Raw genomic sequence first — 19,141 nt, 5'->3', positions numbered from 1 at the left:
CTTCTGAGTCTCAGTGCTGCAAAGAAGCCACACAACGATTAAGCTGCAAAACAGCACCCAACTGGGTGTATGTCAGCATCAAGGGGGCAATCATCTCACTGTTCATTAAACAAGTCTTTTCATTTCACCACAAACAAGAGGAAATCAGCAGTAGCTGGAGATTCAAGCAACCCACACGAAATAATGGAGGAACTGCGCAGGCTAATCAGCACCATGGAGAAAAACAAGTACAGTCGAGGTTTCCGGCTGGTGTGTTTCCTGTAACGCCGTGGGATTTTATCTTATTATGCAGCCTAATGTGTGTCACCATTTCAAATGCCTTCTGAAAATCCAAGTGAATGTCAACCACTGCCTCCTTCGCCCATCCTGCTTGTTATTTCGTCAAAGATCTCTGGACGTTTTGTCAGGCGAAACTTCTCTTGACAGATACCATACTGAATTTGTTTACTTTTATCATTACTCTCCAAGTACCAAAAAACATGATCGTTAATAATGGATTCGAACAGTTTCCCAACCGCTGATAGTGGGCTAACTGGCCTAAAATTTTCTTTCTTTTTCTATCCTCCCTTCTTAAAGTGTTAACCGTTGGGTGAAAATTGCAATTTTCCAGTCGACAGAATCATTCAAGAATCAAATAATTCTTGAAAGATCATAACCAAGCCAACAGCTATATCTTCGGCAATCTTTTTCACAACTTCAGGATGTAGTTCATTTGGTCCAGGTGACTTATCCACCTGAGTACTTTTTCAGATTACCTGTCAACTTTTCCTTTGCAAGAGCGAAGTTAGTTACCCCTGCTCCCTGACATTCAGACACCTGTGGCGTACTGCTAGTGTCTAAAAGAGTGAAGAATGATGCAACGTACTTATTGTTCATTTGTTGATTCCTCATTGTAGTGGAATTTGTCGTTCGTCAGTTGAAAACAATGCACGCATCCGACGACTCGTTTCGCAACCTTTATTTTACTTAGTGCCAAGGAAAGAGAGAGCCAGTCTTCAGCAGCTCCCGATCCTGCTCTCCTGTTACAATGGCGTCCTTTTCTATAGTTCCACATAGTAACAGCATTCTTACTATATTATATCCAATACTTGTACAGAATTATTACCACACTAACATTATGTTACTGTTCACTGAAAAGAACTCAGAGTGAAAGGAGCAGTTACAAGTAAAGCTATCTTGCAGAGCTCAGTACATTAGTTTTTGTTTCTGTGGTGGAAGCAGGTTAGCCTCATACCTTATCTCGCAACAGTTAGCACGTACTGTTCCCTATGTTCACAAAAGAGTCCTGGCGTTAAAATATCCAATGCGCATTGTCAGGTAGCTTATTAAACCTTTTCCTCCACAAATCCCTCATTGTTGATCTTCCTATCAACACTTACACTGTTTTTCCAATTCACATTCATATTCTCTCATTGAGACTATCTGTGGAAAGTAGGCCTCATAACATTCATGAAAAGGACAAATTTTCAGATATTCCTCTTCATCTAAGCTGTCACTACTATCCTCTTCCTCCTCCCATTCTCTAAATATTCCAGGCCTCCCAGGAGTACATCAAACGTACATGGGGCCAGAGTCACGGAAATTTGGGCTTCTCTCATTTGGCATACAGCTTGTTCATCTCCTGACACAGTGGTTGTGCATATTTTAGGGGTTTTCAATCGTTCTAGATCAAAAGTCATTCTAGTGACACACTTTGCCTAGCGCATTTTTTATTTTATTTTTCCTTTTACCCTTTTCATCATTCTCTGTGATTGGGGTTGACAGGGGTTATGTTACTTCCACTGAAATCCCAGGACGGCTTTCAGCCCTTGCACTGATCTGTTAGTAAATTGAGTCCCCCTATCATTATTAATCCACAATGGAATTCCAAATCTTGGTATGATTTCCTTCATTAGGGCATTTACTACTGTGCCAACCGCATCGATTCTGATCTGGTATGTCTCCACCCACAGGGGGAACGCAGCTATCACCTTTTTCCACTGGAATCTGCGCAAAACCTATTTGCAAATTTTGAAACGGCATTACTGGCTGGGGAAGTGATCATACTTTGCCGGAGTCTTCCCTTCATTCTTCTGCTATCATATCAAACATTTCTGTGGTACCCTTTCGATTGTGACAGTTATCCCAGGGGCATACCATTACTGATTAATCCCATGCTGAATTTCTCCTTTGCCCATGTGAGCCTGGCCTGGTGAGCCAGAGGCAGAAATAAGCTACGGTGTCAATCAACACGCCCCATCTGGGTGGCAACAAAAGCCCGCCCACAGGCTGCACAATTTACGTCTACGCGCACTGTTGTTGCGGTAGTCAAGATATTGTGCTTGCCGCAATCTGTCGATACTGATGGCAATGAGGAGTTTCCCACTCCACTTTTTCCTCCCGTGGATCCTGTATTATCGGCTGCTGCTGGAGCGCCACCTGCTTTGCTGTTGTGTCAGCGAAATGATTCCCTTTTGTGACCACGTCTCATGCCGAAGTATGAGCCTCACATTCAATTATGCGGCAACTGGATGGCCTCTAACAAGTTAATAACAAGTCGAGAATGTTTTTTTTTTTCCGGAGGAGGTAATGAATCCTCTGTTCTTGCAGAGCTGTCCAAAATCGTCGGCTACTCTAAAGGCTTGACGGGGAACAGTGTAAATGTTCGCAGTCTTACCCGAGGTTAATCCACGCGCCCGATTGAGACCAAAAATTTCCGCTGGCTGTGCAGACGCTTCTACATCCTCATGGGGCGTCACAACAGCTTATCCGGTCAATAGTAGATCATCCGATGGTGGGAGGGAAGAGTTATCGGTCTACAGGATAAGGTCTGAGTTATCCAAGTGTTCGCTGCGGAGGTCAGGTGTCTCGGAGGTCGTAGCTTATACACCGGCCACACAATCATAATCTTCATCCAGTTATTGAGCGGGAGCTGGTGGCACAAAGGTCGCAGAGTTTCCGGCTGTCGACCGTTGGTAGGTATAGTTAGATCACCACAAGTGCATTACCTCATAGCCGGTCCTGCGGGAGAACGTAACATGCTGGGTGTGGCTGAATTGAGTAGCTGAGTCACTGTATGGTGTACCAACTCAACGCAGAGCTGATAAGGCGCTACGGGGATGGATTTTGTACGATCACCCTGTTGGCTGCCACCGCTCGCAGACAGAAAGGTATACCCTTTAGTACAACAGGTACGGAGGCGGGGTAATAGGCCAATGGTCGTTTGCCTCTCCTGTATTTTTGACACATCACTCCGGCAGCGAATCCTTGTTCTCGTCATCCTGCAGCACGAAAGGCTTCTCATAGTCAGGTAAGCTCTGGGCTGGCGCCTCACGAAGGTCATCTTTTAGGCCTGTCTATGTCTGATCCGTTTCGTCAGTCCATTGCGCAGTTGTTGGCTGATTTTGCAGGGTAGCTATGCGGAATACAGCATCCATTTCTTTATACTCCGTTATCCACTGTCGACAGTCTCAACGATTCACAGTAAGGAAAGGATTTCCTTACTTGTCTTTGGTATCGGGAAGTGCTAGATAGCTGATATACGGTCTTTCTGCGTCCTTTCATTCCCTTCTTCAGCTAGAACCCAGGATATTGCACGCTGTCCTGTCAACACTGCAACTTTTCCAGGGAAAACCGATGTCCCATGTCAGACAGATTCTGGAACACCTTATTTGTATCAGCTAGGCAGTGAGGGCCCGTGACCGAATCTATCAGTGTATCCTCAGCATATTGGAAAAGGGTGGAAAGATCGGACGAGGGGCACTCATCTAAGTCATGCTTTACGGCTTCCGGATACACTGCTGGGTTTTCCCTGTATTCTAAAGGGAATCGGGTCCAAGTATACTGCTGATTCTTGTAGTTGAGGGAGTATAGACACTGGCAGTCAGCATTTAGAGGTATAGAGAGAACTACTGAACATAAGTCTATGATGGTGAAGGTACTGGCAGCAGCCGGTATAGAAGTGAGGATGATGTTCGTATCGTGGACCAGTGTAGCAATGGGGACAGTGATCTTATTTATTGCTATTACGTTCAAAGCTAATAGCAATTCTTTCTTCCTTCCTGTGTTTTGAATCGGAAGGATGGTTGTGTTACAGGGACTTTGTGTCTTATTCAGAACAGCCTGTTGCAGGAGTTAATGTATTACCAGCGGGAAGCTTTCCGCTGTCTGAGCTTGTTACACGCAGAGGAGAAGGATCACTTCTTGAGGGTTACCTGATGTTCTGGTGTCCTGTGCACCATAGCGAGATGGTTCTTGTGCAGGAGCAGTCCCCTGTTAATGCCGGAGAGAGCTTTCAGGTAAAGCAGTGGCCCTGCCTGGCTGGGGCGGGCACTGACGCTGAAATAAATTCTTTAACATCATAGGTCTTGCGGTAATACTTCCTGTCTGCCCGTCCATGAACTCAATTGTGAACGTAGCTGCACCGGAATTAGAACAAAGATTGTATTAGCTGGGTGCGAAATTTGTGATAGACTGTGCACCATTGGTCGAAAGTGCTTTGGGTTAGTGGGGGGTGGGGTGCTCACGGCCACTGTGAGGTGTTTCTGGCGGTCTCCTGTGGAGAAAGCCCCACTGTGTTCCATTGGTCTCGCTGTTGGTTGTTTAGTTCTACTGCTAATCCCAGCCCTTCGAATCCGAAGTAAATAAGGCGCCCAGTTCTCAAGCTCTCCGTGTCTCCAACGTAAGGTGCTGTATGCTCATCATACGTGGATTCTGCGCCCTGCTCGGAGAAAGCGGTGTAGCGAAGCACTTTGTTTTCCCGACTGGTTTCCAGGAGGTATTGCAAATCCTGTCCTTGCAACTCAGGGATATCCCCCAGGGCTGTGCATAGTTATTGTCCGAGCTTGGAATAACTGTTGCAATCCAGTTGCCAGCAGTATATTACCGGAGTATCATGACAATCATCCACTCTTCTCGTGAGCTTTAACATCTGTGGGACAGAATTTGCGGGAGATCAGTTTGAATGCCATCAGGTCGACGTATGCGGTCGCACCTAACTTACAGAGAGTCTGTCTACCTAACAAGGGGAGGGGGCATATTTTGGAAATTATAAAGGTATCAATAACATCCACATAATCTGCTGTTAGCGATGATGGTCCCTTAAGGGGTTCCGTTATCGGCACACCGGCTATCCTGGTGGTGCTTATCAATTGTCCATTAGCTTATGGAGTGGGACACAGAAGATAAGGTAGCAGCAGTATCCATGAGATAAGCCACCTCAACATCTCCTATTTTTACAACTATTATCGGCTCTTCTCTCATACTTCTGAACAGCCTAATATCTGTTGCCAGACCACCAGATCTCCGCGGCATTCCTATTGCTGAGGTAAGGGATGAGTAAAAGAGAAATTGAGCAACTCTCGACCTTCTGAAGCCCGAGCAGAGCGACGGAGAAGAAGGGAACCGAAAGTTTCGCGACAAATCACCTACTTTTCAGGAATTTCGGCATGTAGTTGCACAATTAGGGTCCAGTGCCCCTTCTCACCACTACTATAGTATTGGTCGCTTGGGGAACCACGAGGATTTCTTCGGAACCTCGAATTGCTTTCTCTTCCCAGCCCCCCACATGAGGGTCGCGCACTTCGCCCTGGAAGTCCTGGCCTACTGGCATTTTCTTTACTTCACATCTGTTTTCTTAGAAAGAAGGCCCTGCCGATTGATATTACACAAAGCTGTAATTTACTGCAACCAGTTCAGATTCAGTTAATTATATATACATGGGCTTGCTTTGGCCAAATTCAGTCCAACAAAGTCTTAATCGTCGAAGAGCCATTCCCCTAAATGTGTATCCCTGCACTATTGTCCCACTTCAGCTTATACCTTGCTATAAAATCTCGAATCGGTTCAGCCTTTTTCTGCATGCACCGTGTCACCTCTGCGATATCGCTATTTGTCCGTGCTTGCAGCCGTTATAGCATTTTTCCTTCCATTCTCCAAGCAGTGTGTCATTGTCTCATTACCTGGCACCGTGGCATCCTGTCTCCAGTCTCCTCTTTCCACCGGGGGAATCACTAAAGTCTCCTTTAGCGAAGGCTAGTGGAACCCATCGGCACATTTTAATAGCACCTGCTCATCCCCCGGGGAGTGTCGAGTATATAGTGCTCATCTGGAGAAACCAATAGTAAAGGCGTTAACTTATTTAAAGGGGCAGATGACACTGTAACAACCCCCTGTACTTCAGTTGGGTTCCATGGATTTTAAACAGGAACGTCACATATCATAAATTTGGAGGGCTGAATTATGGCTTTGGTCCATCATCTTCTGCTTTCTCTCTTCATCCGCGTGTCACCTGTCGGCACACTTGGCCTCCCGCAGCACCTGTGGTGCTGCTCATTTCGGTCTCATCTTCGGCTGCCATCGTGCCTCTTGCGGCCGCCACTTTCTGTCTGGTTCCGCCTCTGTCCTCGGCCAAAGGCGGTGGCCATCTGAATCAAATCTGCTGTGTCCCCTGGGGGAACACAGGAAAGCTCTGGCCAACCTGGGATACTGTCCTAGGGCCAGTTGGGAGGCCAGGGGATTATTCTTATGGGGTCTTTTTTCTTTCTTCGGGGGTCGAGGGACGCTTTATTCCCAAAGTTAGGTGCCTAAAGCTTAATCGCTCCTGCCAATTCTCTCACTTCTTACCAATTTACTCAATTGCCAATTATGAATGTTTGGTCCCAGCACTTCCGATTAACGCTGGAACAAATGGGCCAATCACCCAGCACAAGATTCGCAATTTTTTGTGGGCTTTGAGATAGCTAATACGACCGCTTTCCTTTTCTACAGAGGGTTTTCTCCAGCAGTCCCCCCGTTCGTATTCCGTTATGCGGGGATCCTGCCTACTACGCCAAATTGACGCAGAAATTTGCCTTTGATCAAGTGTAAAAAATGCGCGACTCCGGAGTCTCGTTTCTGGATCATTATTTTACTTGGTACGAAGTAGAGCGAAGAGCTCGTCTCCACCAAGTCCCGACTCTCCTCTCCTGTTACAATAGCGTCCTTTTATAAAACTCAGCATAGTATCAGTAGTCTTATTGAAATATATCCTGTCATTGTATGGAAATATTAGCACACTACCAATATGTTGCTCCTTACTGAAAAAACATCTTAGATGAAAGGAGCAGTGACAATTAAAACTATCTTGCAGAGCTCAAAACATTAGATTCTGTTCCTGAAGTTGAAGCTGTCGAGGCTCATCGCTTATCTCACAAGTGTTATTCATTTGTTCACAAGGGTATTTACTTAATAGTATGTAATTTCCTTGGACACGTATCTTTGTTACGGATTCAACAACAAAAAATATATAAGTGAGGCAGGGGTTTTATAACAAACAAAACGTTTATTAAACACTGAAAAACAAACCCCCAATAGTAAAACAACTAACGTCACCGGAAATCAGCTACTGTGCGGCGGCTTAAACAGTTCTTAAAGCAATAAAGATTAAACAGTTCTTAAAGCGATGTTGCAAAAACAGTTCTTCAAAGCAGGACTGCAAAAGTTCAAAATGCTTACAGTCCATTAAAGGAGAGACTTTTTAGACTATTTAACTTCTCTTTCACGTAGTGTTGTTGCGGTTCCCAGTCGAACTATAATTTTCCCCGGAGAACTTACGAAGATGAAAATGAAACGGCTTAAAGGCACTGACCTTTCCTTGACAAAACTGCACTCAAACCCTTTCTGCTATATTTCGCAGGGATTAATATAGGGACAGACAACGAAATCCTTCCGAATGTAGATCAAACAAGGTCGAACCTGTTTCACCGTCGAAATTGACTTTCCTCGATCTTTTAGCTCCCGAACTCCGATCTTCACTCTCCACTGATTTTTAACTGGCAGTATTATAAAGAAACTGCCGGCAATAACCTTTTAAACTTAGGCATTAAGTAAAACTCCAGCTTTCAACCAAACTGCGTCATAATATTGGACCACGCAGTGGCGTGGAATCAAAATGGCAAATCCAGCCACGAACGGCCCATCCTCACAGGGAGGGGTCCCCCCTTTATACCCTGTAAGTAAAATCTGTCACATGAACTCTACTGGCGGGAAAATGACGTCACTCCACCATCACAAGACCACTACCTTATTCCAGAAAAGCTTCAACACCACTGTCACGTGACAAGTACAAGATACCCACGGGTACGTAACTCCTCCCTCCAAAAAAAATTGGTCTGTCAAGAACAAAATTTTAACTATTATTTACAAGTAAAAAAAAGTATTACGTTTATAACATAGACAGTATACATAGTATCATCATATAACATCTTACAACTTAAAATACAGTAGGATTGTTACAACTGTAAGAAGCACTTCATAAAAAATTACATTGTTCATTCAACATCGAGATAGACAATCACCAACCACATTATCTTTACCTTTAATATGAGTTATCACAATATTGTACTCTTGTAACATCAAATTCCAATTTAATACCCTTCTGTTTTTGTTTTTCATCTTACTCAGAAACACTAACTTATTATGATCAGTGTAAGCAGTAAGTGGTTTTTGAGTTGTACCAACATATACGTCAAAATCTTCTAAAGCTAAAACAAGAGATAACAATTCCTTCTCTATTGTCGAATCGTTTCTTTGATGCTTATTACTTTTCTTAGAAAAGTAAGCAACTGGATGATCAACCTCATCGCCCTCATTCCTTTGCATTAATACTGCTCCTGCAGCCTCATCACTAGCATCTGCAGCTAATGAAAAAGGTTTTTCAAAATCAGGTGCCTTAAGCACAGGTTGTTGACATAGCATTGTTTTCAATTTCTCAAATGCTTCTTGTCAAGGCACTGTCCACATAAACTTCACATTCTTCTGCAAAAGGTTAGTTAATGGAAGGGCAACATTAGCAAAATTCTTACAAAATTTTCGATAACGTCCTACCATTCCCAAGATTCTTCTGACAGTTGTTTTCCCCGTTGAAGTGGGAATCTTTAAAATTGCCCGAACTTTTGCCAGAACAGGAGCTACCATATCTTAACCCACAACATAACCAAGGGAAGTCACAGTGGCCTGTCCGAATTCACTCTTAGCTAAATTAATAGTTAAGTTAGCTTTTGAAAGCATTTAAAACAATTTCTCCACCGCAATAATGGGTGCTTCCCAAGTATCATTTCCTCTCACCAAATCTTCAATATAAGCATCAGTATATTTCAATCCCTGAATCACAGAGTTAATCATCCTCTGGAAAGTACCTGGGGCATTCTTCATCCCAAATGGAAGAACATTATATTCATATAACCCAGATGGAGTTACAAATGCAGAAATCTCTCTACGTCTGTCTGCTGGTGGAACACACCAATACCCTTTCAATAAACCAATCTTTGTATGGAATTTTGCTTTTCAAACTTTATCTACACAATCATCTAGGAATTGGATATGCATCTGTTTTCGTTACAACATTCACTTTCCTATAGTCCGTACAAAACCTAATACTATCATCTGGTTTTGACACCATAATACAGGGTGAACTCCAATTCGAGTTAGAAGGTCTAGTAATATTATTCTCTAACATATATTTAATTTCTTTCTCAGCAAGTTCACATTTTTCTCTGTTTATCCTATATGGGTGTTGTTTAATAGGTTTGACATCTCCAACATCTACATCATGTGAAGCTAGAGTAGTCATTCTCGGAACGTCTGGAAACAGATCCTAATATTTAAAAAATAACTTTTTCATCTGCTGTTTCTGCTCTGGCTGTAAATGTGCTACTTTCTCATCAATATTTTCCAGAATGGTTGAATTTGGTAAACTGACAGAAACAATGTTGGAATTAGAATGAAATTCAGATGAATCATCTATCATGTTCCTAGTTAAATCAAATTCATTATCATTAACCACAACAGTCACAGTATCAGACTGTTTCTCATAACATGGTTTTATCATATTTATATGACAATGTTTTGTTGGCCTTCTACGATCTGGTGTTTTTATCACGTAATCCACATCATTGATTTTCGACGTAATTCAATAAGGACCATGAAATCTAGCTTGCAAAGGATTCGTTTGAACAGGGAAAAGAATCAGCATCTTAGCTCCAGGCTTAAACATCCTCATCCTAGCTTCTTTATCGTACCGAGTTTTCATTTTCTCCTGAGCCAATTTTAAATTTTCCTTTGCTAAGCTACAAGCTTTATGTAACCTGTCCTTAAATTTCAAAACATAGTCCAACAAATTAGTGTGTATTTCCTTACTAATCCATTGTTCTTGTAATAAAGCTAAAGGTCCTCTAACTCTATGCCCAAATACAAGTTCAAATGGACTGAAACCTAAAAATTCTTGTACCGATTCCCTTACTGCAAATAAAAGTAAGTTTATACCCTCACCCCTATCACTTTGTTTAGCTCCCAATTTATAAACTATCTGTTGAAACAATCCAGACATAAAAATAACTGCCTTGAACAGTTTGTATTTCCTTAGGTACTCCAAAATAAGTAAAAAAATTTATAAGAGCCTTTGTCATAGTTTTAGCTGTTATATTCCTAAGTGGTACTGCCTCTGGAAACCTACACGAAGTACACGTGGTAGTCAACAAGTACTGATAACCAGTTTTTGTTTTTGGTAATGGACCGACACAATCTATAATAACTTTAGAGAACGGTTCACCAAATGCTGGAGTAGGTTGTAATTGAGCCACTGGTGTAACTTGATTTGGTTTACCCACAATTTGACAAGTATGGCACGTTTTACAAAACATCGCCACATCTTTTCTTAGATCAGGCCAGTAAAAATGTTTTAAAATCTTGTCCACTGTTTTCCTTACCCCTTGATGTCCACCTAAGGGCACACTATGAGCTAAATTCAAAATCTCATTTTGATAAATTTTAGGGATAACTACTGTCGTGGTTTTTCGGGCCTCACAAATGTCCAAGAGACGCAGAAGATTCTTCAAGAAGGGTTAAACTTTAATTTGCAAATCAAAGCTGAGACAGTCATTGAGCTAGTCGCTGATTGCCCCCCGACCCTTCCGGACACCGCAGCTTTTATAGCAATCTCTAGTTGCATTTTACACGTACTGCACATATATTGGAGTATAAAAGTTTAAACTTTATATTTGCTACTACCTGGTAAACAATATTCCATTCCTCACTTTCAGGAATTGTAGGTGTTCTCCACTTCCTCATCAACACTCCTTTTTCCAAGTAATATCCCACTGGCACCTTCTCAATTTCACGATCTGGTAGAGCTTGTTCTCTTAATTTTATAATCTCAGGGTCTCTATTCTGCTCTGCTATCATTTCCTTCCCAGACAGAGATAAATCTTCATAGTCAGACTTACTCCAAGAATCTTGTTCAAACAATGAAGGTAAGAAAGTCTCTGACACATCCTCAAAACTCGAATTCTGTGTTGAACAGTCATGAGTAGCAACCTCATTCTGCGTATCAATCTTTTTAGCCGGAGCTCTAAACACAACACAGGAAGAATCTGTGTTAGAATTCATCTCTGTTTCCTCTGACTCCATTGTCAAATGCACTTCAGGAAAACTTGTCCACCTGCCAAGTCATTGCCTAACAATAAAGAAATATCCTTCACAGGTAAGCTAGGCTGTAATCCTACTTTAACAAATCCTGTAACTAACCCTCACTTTAAATTTACTTTATGCAAATGTACAGGTATAAAAGCACTCCCAACACCTCGTATATGATTTACCTCACCAGTATCAGTCTCTTTATTAAACTTCAAAACACTGTCTAACATCAGTGATTGAGAAGCTCCAGTATCCCTAAGCATTTTAATTGGCACCGGAGTAGATCCTTTTTTTCAAGGATACAAACCGTTCAGTTATAAAATGATCATATCCCTTTTTAAATTGGTCAGACTCTACCAAAACCTCATCTGTTTTTATCGAACCCTGTAATTTTACAGGTTCTTCAATATGTTGCACACACGCATCTGGGACAGCTTCCTTCTCTTTCTTTTTCAGTCGGAAACAGTTAGCTATTACATGGCCAGGTTTCTTACAATAGTTACAAATAGGAGCAAACTGTCTCCCCTTCACAGGTTTTCCTTCCTCCTCACCTTTCTCATTAACTTCTGATTTAATTTCTGATTTACCTTGAGTCTCTGTGTTATTTTTCATCTTTAAAATTCTGCCTGTAGGAAATTTATCTTTATGGATTAAAACATACTCATCAGCTAATCTAGCAGAGTCCTGCAATGTATCAGTATCCCTCTCATTTAAGTAGGTCCTTACATCAACAGGGATGTTTCTTTTAAATTCTTCTATTAAAATCAGCTCTTTCAATGTATTTTAGTCCCCATTTACATTTATAGAGGAAACCCATCTCTCAAAACAGACAGCTTTATCATAGGCAAATTCCACATAAGTTTTTTTCCACAGAATCCTTCAAACTTCTGATTCTTTCTCTATACGCTTTTGGGACCAATTCGTATGCTTTCAAAATATGCATATCACAATATCATAATCTAGTGCTTGAGCAGCAGTTAACGCTCTATAAACTTGTTGTGCTTTCCCTTTAATTACACTTCGTAACAACTCTGACCATTTATCTTTCGGCCACTCTGAAATCCGAGCAATTGTTTCAAAATGTTGGAAATATCTTTCCACTTCTGTTTCACTAAATGGAGGGACCAATTTAATTTCTTGACTAGCAACAAACGGTTCTCTAGAACCACAAGACTGATTCTCAGACTTTAATTCCGCCATCGCATATTCAAATTCGCTGTGTTTACTTTCAGCTTCTAACGTACAACGCCCCAATTTCATTTCTTCGATTTGCAATTGCATCTCCAGATTACTTATTGGAAACGACTCTAAAATCGCTTAATCAAAATCACCCGAATCTACATAGTGTGACGCGATTTTTCTCTGTATTAGAGCCTTCGATGTAGACTTCAAAATACCTTTAAGTTGCAATCTACTAGCTGTCTCAGACAACTCAGTTTTTTTCGCCTTCGCTAACAACCCCGCGTCTGGCGAAGCCAGAGACTCATCAATATTCATTTTTGTCGAATACCACTCACAAGCCTACAAAACAAAAGAGTCGAGTATTCCCCTTTTCCAAAGCACCGACTCAAAATTTAACAAGCATTTAAACTCAAAAATGGTTGATCCAGGATGCAGCCCCCATATTTATGTTACGGATTCAGCAACAATAAATAAATAAGTGAGGCAGGGTTTTTATAGCAAACAAAACGTTTATTAAACACTGAAAAACAAACCCCCGAAAGTAAAGAAACAACTGACGTAACCGAAAATCAGCTGCTGTGCGGCAGCTTAAACAGTTCTTAAAGCAATAAAGCTTAAACAGTTCTTAAAACGATGTTGCAAAAACAGTTCTTCAAAGTAGTACTGCAAAAGTTCAAAATGCTTACAGTCCATTAAAGGAGAGACTTTTTAGACGATTTAACGTCGTGTTGTTGCGGTTCCCAGTCGAACTATACTTTTCCCAGAGAATTAACGAAGGTGAAAATGAAACAGCTTTAAGGCACTGACCTTTCCTTGACAAAACTGTACCCAAACCCTTTCGACTATATTTCGCAGGGATTAACATAGGGACAGCCAACGAATTCAGCTTATTAACCTTTTACTTCCACAGGAATTACTACCTCAACAGTATCATTCTCCACTGGTCCAGTACCACCAGCTCTCAACTCTCTTTTAATCTTTATTAACTGAAAACAGAACATTTATTATCCTGTTTGATAACATTTACTAGTTGGCCCTCATATTTCATCTTTACCTTACTTATGCCTTTTTCACTTGTCATTTGCTGCATTTTTTTAAAAATCCCAAGTTTTGCAACTTCGTACTCACTTTTGCTACATAATATGTCCTTTCACTCCTTCCAGTTGTTACTGGCTATTGATCTTGTGCGAAGTGCTTTATATTTTGTACTTAAAGTGGAAACATAGTGCACTTAGTGACAACACGTGTACAGCGATATATTATCAATACAGTATGAAATGATTTTGGATTAAGAAGTAATGCTACAGGTACTTAAAATTGTATGATCAACATATGGAATACAGTGTGGACATCGGTTTGCTGAATTATAAGAAACACATATGACAATGACCAAATGGCTGACGAGATTCACTTGAATGGCGGGTCAATGGGAGATTATTACTCACAGGCAAAGTTTGGACTTTGTTAAACTGATTTCGATGGAGTATAGGGGCTGAAAAATGTTGTGTAGAAAAATAATAAAATATAGATTGGATGGATGGTCAAGGAGAAAAGCCAAACACTAGGACTTTTAGGTTCTATAGTGGATATGGACATTGAGTAGAAGAAACACAGATCCACGTGGCGATAATTTTATAGACAGAGGGTCGGAAGTACCTGGAAGTAAAGAATGGGTTGAAAACTGCTGAGGTTGCAATTTGGAAAAAAAAACATTTAGAGAGAATAATACATAAGCGGGGAATTGAGAACATGAATCCTATCGGGCAAATGTTATCAATTTCGTTTGTCATTGAAGGCTGCACTGACGGCATCCCTGTCGTCTTTTTTTCCCCCATGATGTAAATATTGATGACCCAAATATTGTAAGTAATGTAAATACTTATGTATATCAATATTGTAAATATTGATGAGCAAATATATGGTCAGCGGCATACACATATTGAACATAAATGATTACCATGAAAACTAAAGTCATATAAATATTTTTTCCTATTTTTTAATGAACAATTTCCTATCACTGGGCTGAAATGCTATTGTATGCACAGAAGCGTACCAATTGTGAAGAGAACAGTTACCATAAAAAGATACCCATATCCTCAACGCAAAGTTACTGTTTGTTTTATGTGATAGTTCCAATAACTGGGTTAGTACTCGTACTGTATTATATCAGTAAACATTTGTATTACCTCGAAAACAATCCTTAATTTATAGCAACAATGGGGCTCAAACTAAGTTCCTGAGTTGTTGAAGAATCACGTATGCAAGCAGGAGTATATATTGGGTTTGGGAATGAGTTGAAAACCTTATTGAAATGTTCATGGACTGTGATAACTATGTATGACTGACAATAGTAATTTAATGTTTATGACCGGAACTCAACAAGTGGCCATTCCATATGAAAAGCAATTGAGGTGCTTTCATTTTCAAACCAATCTCAGCCTCTGAATAAAGGGATGTCCATTTGGAACAGAGATTATAAGGAACTTTTTAACCACAGGCTGGTGAATTGGTGGATTTCAGTGCTACAAATGATTTGGGTGGCCATGTCATGGGGTGTACATTAAGTAGAGTTTGCTAGGTTCTCGATTAATTCAAGCGTCAAAGGATACGGACAGATCAGAAGAGAATGAGACTGAGAAAAATAATAATTCAACCACTGTGAAATGGCAAAGTAGGCCTGATGGCAAGAATCGTCCAATTCAGTTCCAATATCTGATGATATTATGGCCTTATGGCAGATTTTGAAACAACTTCTTTCTGTTTTTGTGCAAACTAAACGGTAAGGCGTGCGTCCTAAGGGAAATAGAGTGGCCACTGAGAACAAAAGAAAGGGTATGCAATAAGAAGGTGTTTGGGTATTCGGACATGGCAGTTGAACAAACAGGTAAAGCTGCGTAATAACGGTAGACAACAATAGTTTTGTTTACTGAATACCTTTGGGTGCATCTTTTGGATTTTGTACTGATGGCCATGAAAATCATCGCCATACCCCGGTTAATTACTATTCATGTCTTGTTTAAATTCAAACTTAAAGTTAGTTAAAATATTGTGCACAATGTAAGCTTTAACAGTTGTATCTGTTTGCCATCACTTTGATGTGCACGCTTTACATGCACGGCACGTTGTGTGTAGTCAAGATCATGAAGTAATTGCATTTTTTGAAATATTTGTGATAGCAAACTGTCTGCCCAATGTTGGAACAGCCGCGACAATTTCTGTTGTACTTGTGACGAGTGCACACTTAAACTTCAAAGCCAGAACAGAAAACCTATGACCTCTTCTTCTGCTGTTAAATTGACGACCACGAAAAAAGCCTATGCTCTTCACATATCTTCATCAACATGCACTGTTCATCGTAGAATTTGGCTCCGACGTACCCGTAAGTCAATGCAGTTCACTGCCCCTATATTTATGTAATCTTTTGGCATAATATCTTGGTTCGAATCTCTCTGGACAATTTACGAAATAAAAACAACAAAAATGAAAGTACAAATTTCAGAAAACATTATGTATATTTGAATGCTCTTAGAGTAACACCACCTAGGACAGACTGTGGGGAGAAATAGCAGCCATCACTTCCAGACAACCGTCAGATAAAAATTCTAACGGTATACTTAAATGAACGAAAACAGGAATCAATACTGCTCACAACCATATCGACTTCTGACCAAAACATATATGCCACGAAACCTAAATAAGAACACAAGCCTGATATATGAAGACATTATCAGTATTGAAGAAAAAGTTAACCAATGGAAGAACATAACTCTCCCCATTTAGACCTTCCGCACCATCTGAGCACACTGGACGTCGACAATGAAACGTCGATCGGCTGTCTCAGTGTTGGAGGCCTCTTCCCAGAGACAGAATGGTTCCTGGTGTCAATAAGTGACCGGATGGCTAACAAATAAAAATCAAAAATGCGAGCTAAAAGACCAACAAAATCAAGTTTTTTAATGTAGAAAATGCCGGAAAAAAAACAGAAACAATTCAACACATAACGTGGTTCTGAAGGAGTTTAATAAAATCGGATTACTTGCAGTGGCACTATTGTTACGTATTCAGGCAACAATAAATACATGAGTTAGGCAAGGGTATTTATAACAAATAACACGTTTATTAAACACTGAAAACAAACCCCCAAAAGTAAACAAATCACTAACGTAACCGGAAATCTGCTGCTGTGCGGCAGCTTAAACAATTCTTAAAGCAATGAAGCTTACAGTCCTTAAAGCGATGTTGTAAGAACGGTTCTTTAAAGTAGTATTGCCAAAAGTTCAAATGCTCACAGTACATTTAAAAGGAGAGACTTTTTAAGACGATTTAAATTCTCTTTCATGTCGTTTTGTTTCAGTTTCCAAAGTCAAACTTTTCCTACGATGAATTTTACGAAACGAAACGGCTCAAAGGCACTGACCTTTTCTTTACCGCACTATTCTCAATCCTTTCTGGAATCCCAGGGATTAACACGAGAATAGTCAACGAAATCCTTCCGATTAAGGATCAAAAAAGGTCGAACCCGTTTCACCGTCGAAAATCGATTCTCCTCGATCTTTAACTCCAGAACTCCTATCTTCACTCTCCACTGATTCTCAACAAGCAGTATTTGTAAAGAAACTGCTGGCAATGACCTTTTAAACTTTAGGCATTAGATAAAACTTCATGTTTGAACTAAACTGCGTCATCACATTAAATCACGCAGTGGCATGAAGTCATCATGGCAAAATCCAGCCACGAACTGCTCCTCCTCACAGGGAGGGGTCCTCCTTTTATCCCCTGTAAAAAAAACCTGTCAAATGACCTCTACTGGCGGGAAAATGACGTCACTCCACCATCACAAGACCATTACCTCAAGTCCAGTATAGCTTCAACCCCAGTCACGTGACAAAGGTACCACTGTCACGTGTCACGGGTACGTAACACTATCGATTGGAAAAAAATTATTAATCAAAATCTTGCTTTAAAATACAAATTCACAGAAGAAATCATACCTTATTATAAGTATAAATCTAAGCCGGATTTAGAGTGAGAATACCACAAAATATATCAGGACCGATCAGTTGTTATAGATGGGACAATGGTTAATAACCGTCCGAATGTAATATCAACGGATATACAAGGATAAAGAAATTAATTGATAGATAGAATCCTTCCAAACACCGTCGGGAATTAACGTGCAAAGCAACAGAAATGGGAAAATTTACAAAAAGAAGGAATGAAAAGACACATTTCGGATAACATCATATACATTCGAATGCGCTTAGATTAACATTACCTGTGACAGAATGCATAACAGTCCTTTAAATTTTCGACACTGGTCAAATAAAACTTCTAAGGATATAGTTTCATCAACGGAAGCAGGAATCAGCTCTCCTCACAGATATATGCAATTTTGATCCAAAGTATACGTCACTTAACTTAAATGAGAGCACACCCCAGATATATGAAGACATTATCACTGTTGCGAAAAAGTTATCCAATGGAAGAACCTGGCCCTACATTTTAAACATCCGCACGATCTGAGCAGACAGATGGTGCACCGTTGAACAGTCGGGCAGTCACCAGTAATCCTGAGAAATATAGTGCTAACATTCAAAGTAGTCCATCAACATCACCGGCTGTGACTTCTGCAAGTTTTTCTCAGGGGAGCGGTCCAGTTACAACTGCGATCACTCAAGCAGTAAAGAGAAGAAAGGCATGCATAGAATTGTCATTAGAAGTAAACACATTCATAATGCGTATATATACCCGAGCAACGGAACTCGAGATAGACACGGCAGGATACAGGGAACACTTCATCAACAGTTTCACAGTAGTATCTATGTAAATCTTCAGAAAGCCAGTAGAAATGTAGAATAGCCCGAAAGTTCCTAAAAATTGACAAGCGTGTGCGACTCGTTACACCCGTACTTCAGAAAAATTAATTTAATAGTTACAGCCATTCCAAACACAGATGATTTACAGAAATCAATAAGTGAAATACACCAGAAATGCGATGAATTACTAGAGGAAATTTAAAGATTATGGAACATGAACATGATATACATTCTCCCAAAAGTAATATCCACATTTGATATGATCCGACAATCATTACACATTAAGTCAAAACAGCAATATATATGTGAATTTCGGGAAAGCGAAAATATCAAATCACACAAAGAAATAGTCGGAAGATTTATAACATTTGAAAAGTGACTGTGCTTGGCTATGCCAGTATCCGAGGTTTTACCAGCGTGATTGCGAAAAATACAGCAGCAATAATAATAACTATTTATATAGCAACTTTTAGACATCCGCATGCAGCCTCGAATTGCTTTACATAGATTATAAAGTAAAAAAACATTTTGTATAGATGTTTGTATCTGGATTTAGAAAGCATGCGTGCGTTCGTAATCAGTTTAATTGCTGAACGCTTACCAGCTGTTGCATTGAAATCTACCTTTCTGATTCACGAAAGCATCCTGAGACAAAATCACACAAGAAAGGGACAGATGATGGATTTTGGACATCGGCGAATCATATGGGTATC

The sequence above is a fragment of the Hemitrygon akajei genome, chromosome 1 (genome assembly GCF_048418815.1).
Source record: "Hemitrygon akajei chromosome 1, sHemAka1.3, whole genome shotgun sequence".
Taxonomy (NCBI): Eukaryota; Metazoa; Chordata; class Chondrichthyes; order Myliobatiformes; family Dasyatidae; genus Hemitrygon; species Hemitrygon akajei.
This window is presented reverse-complemented; position numbering follows the sequence as displayed.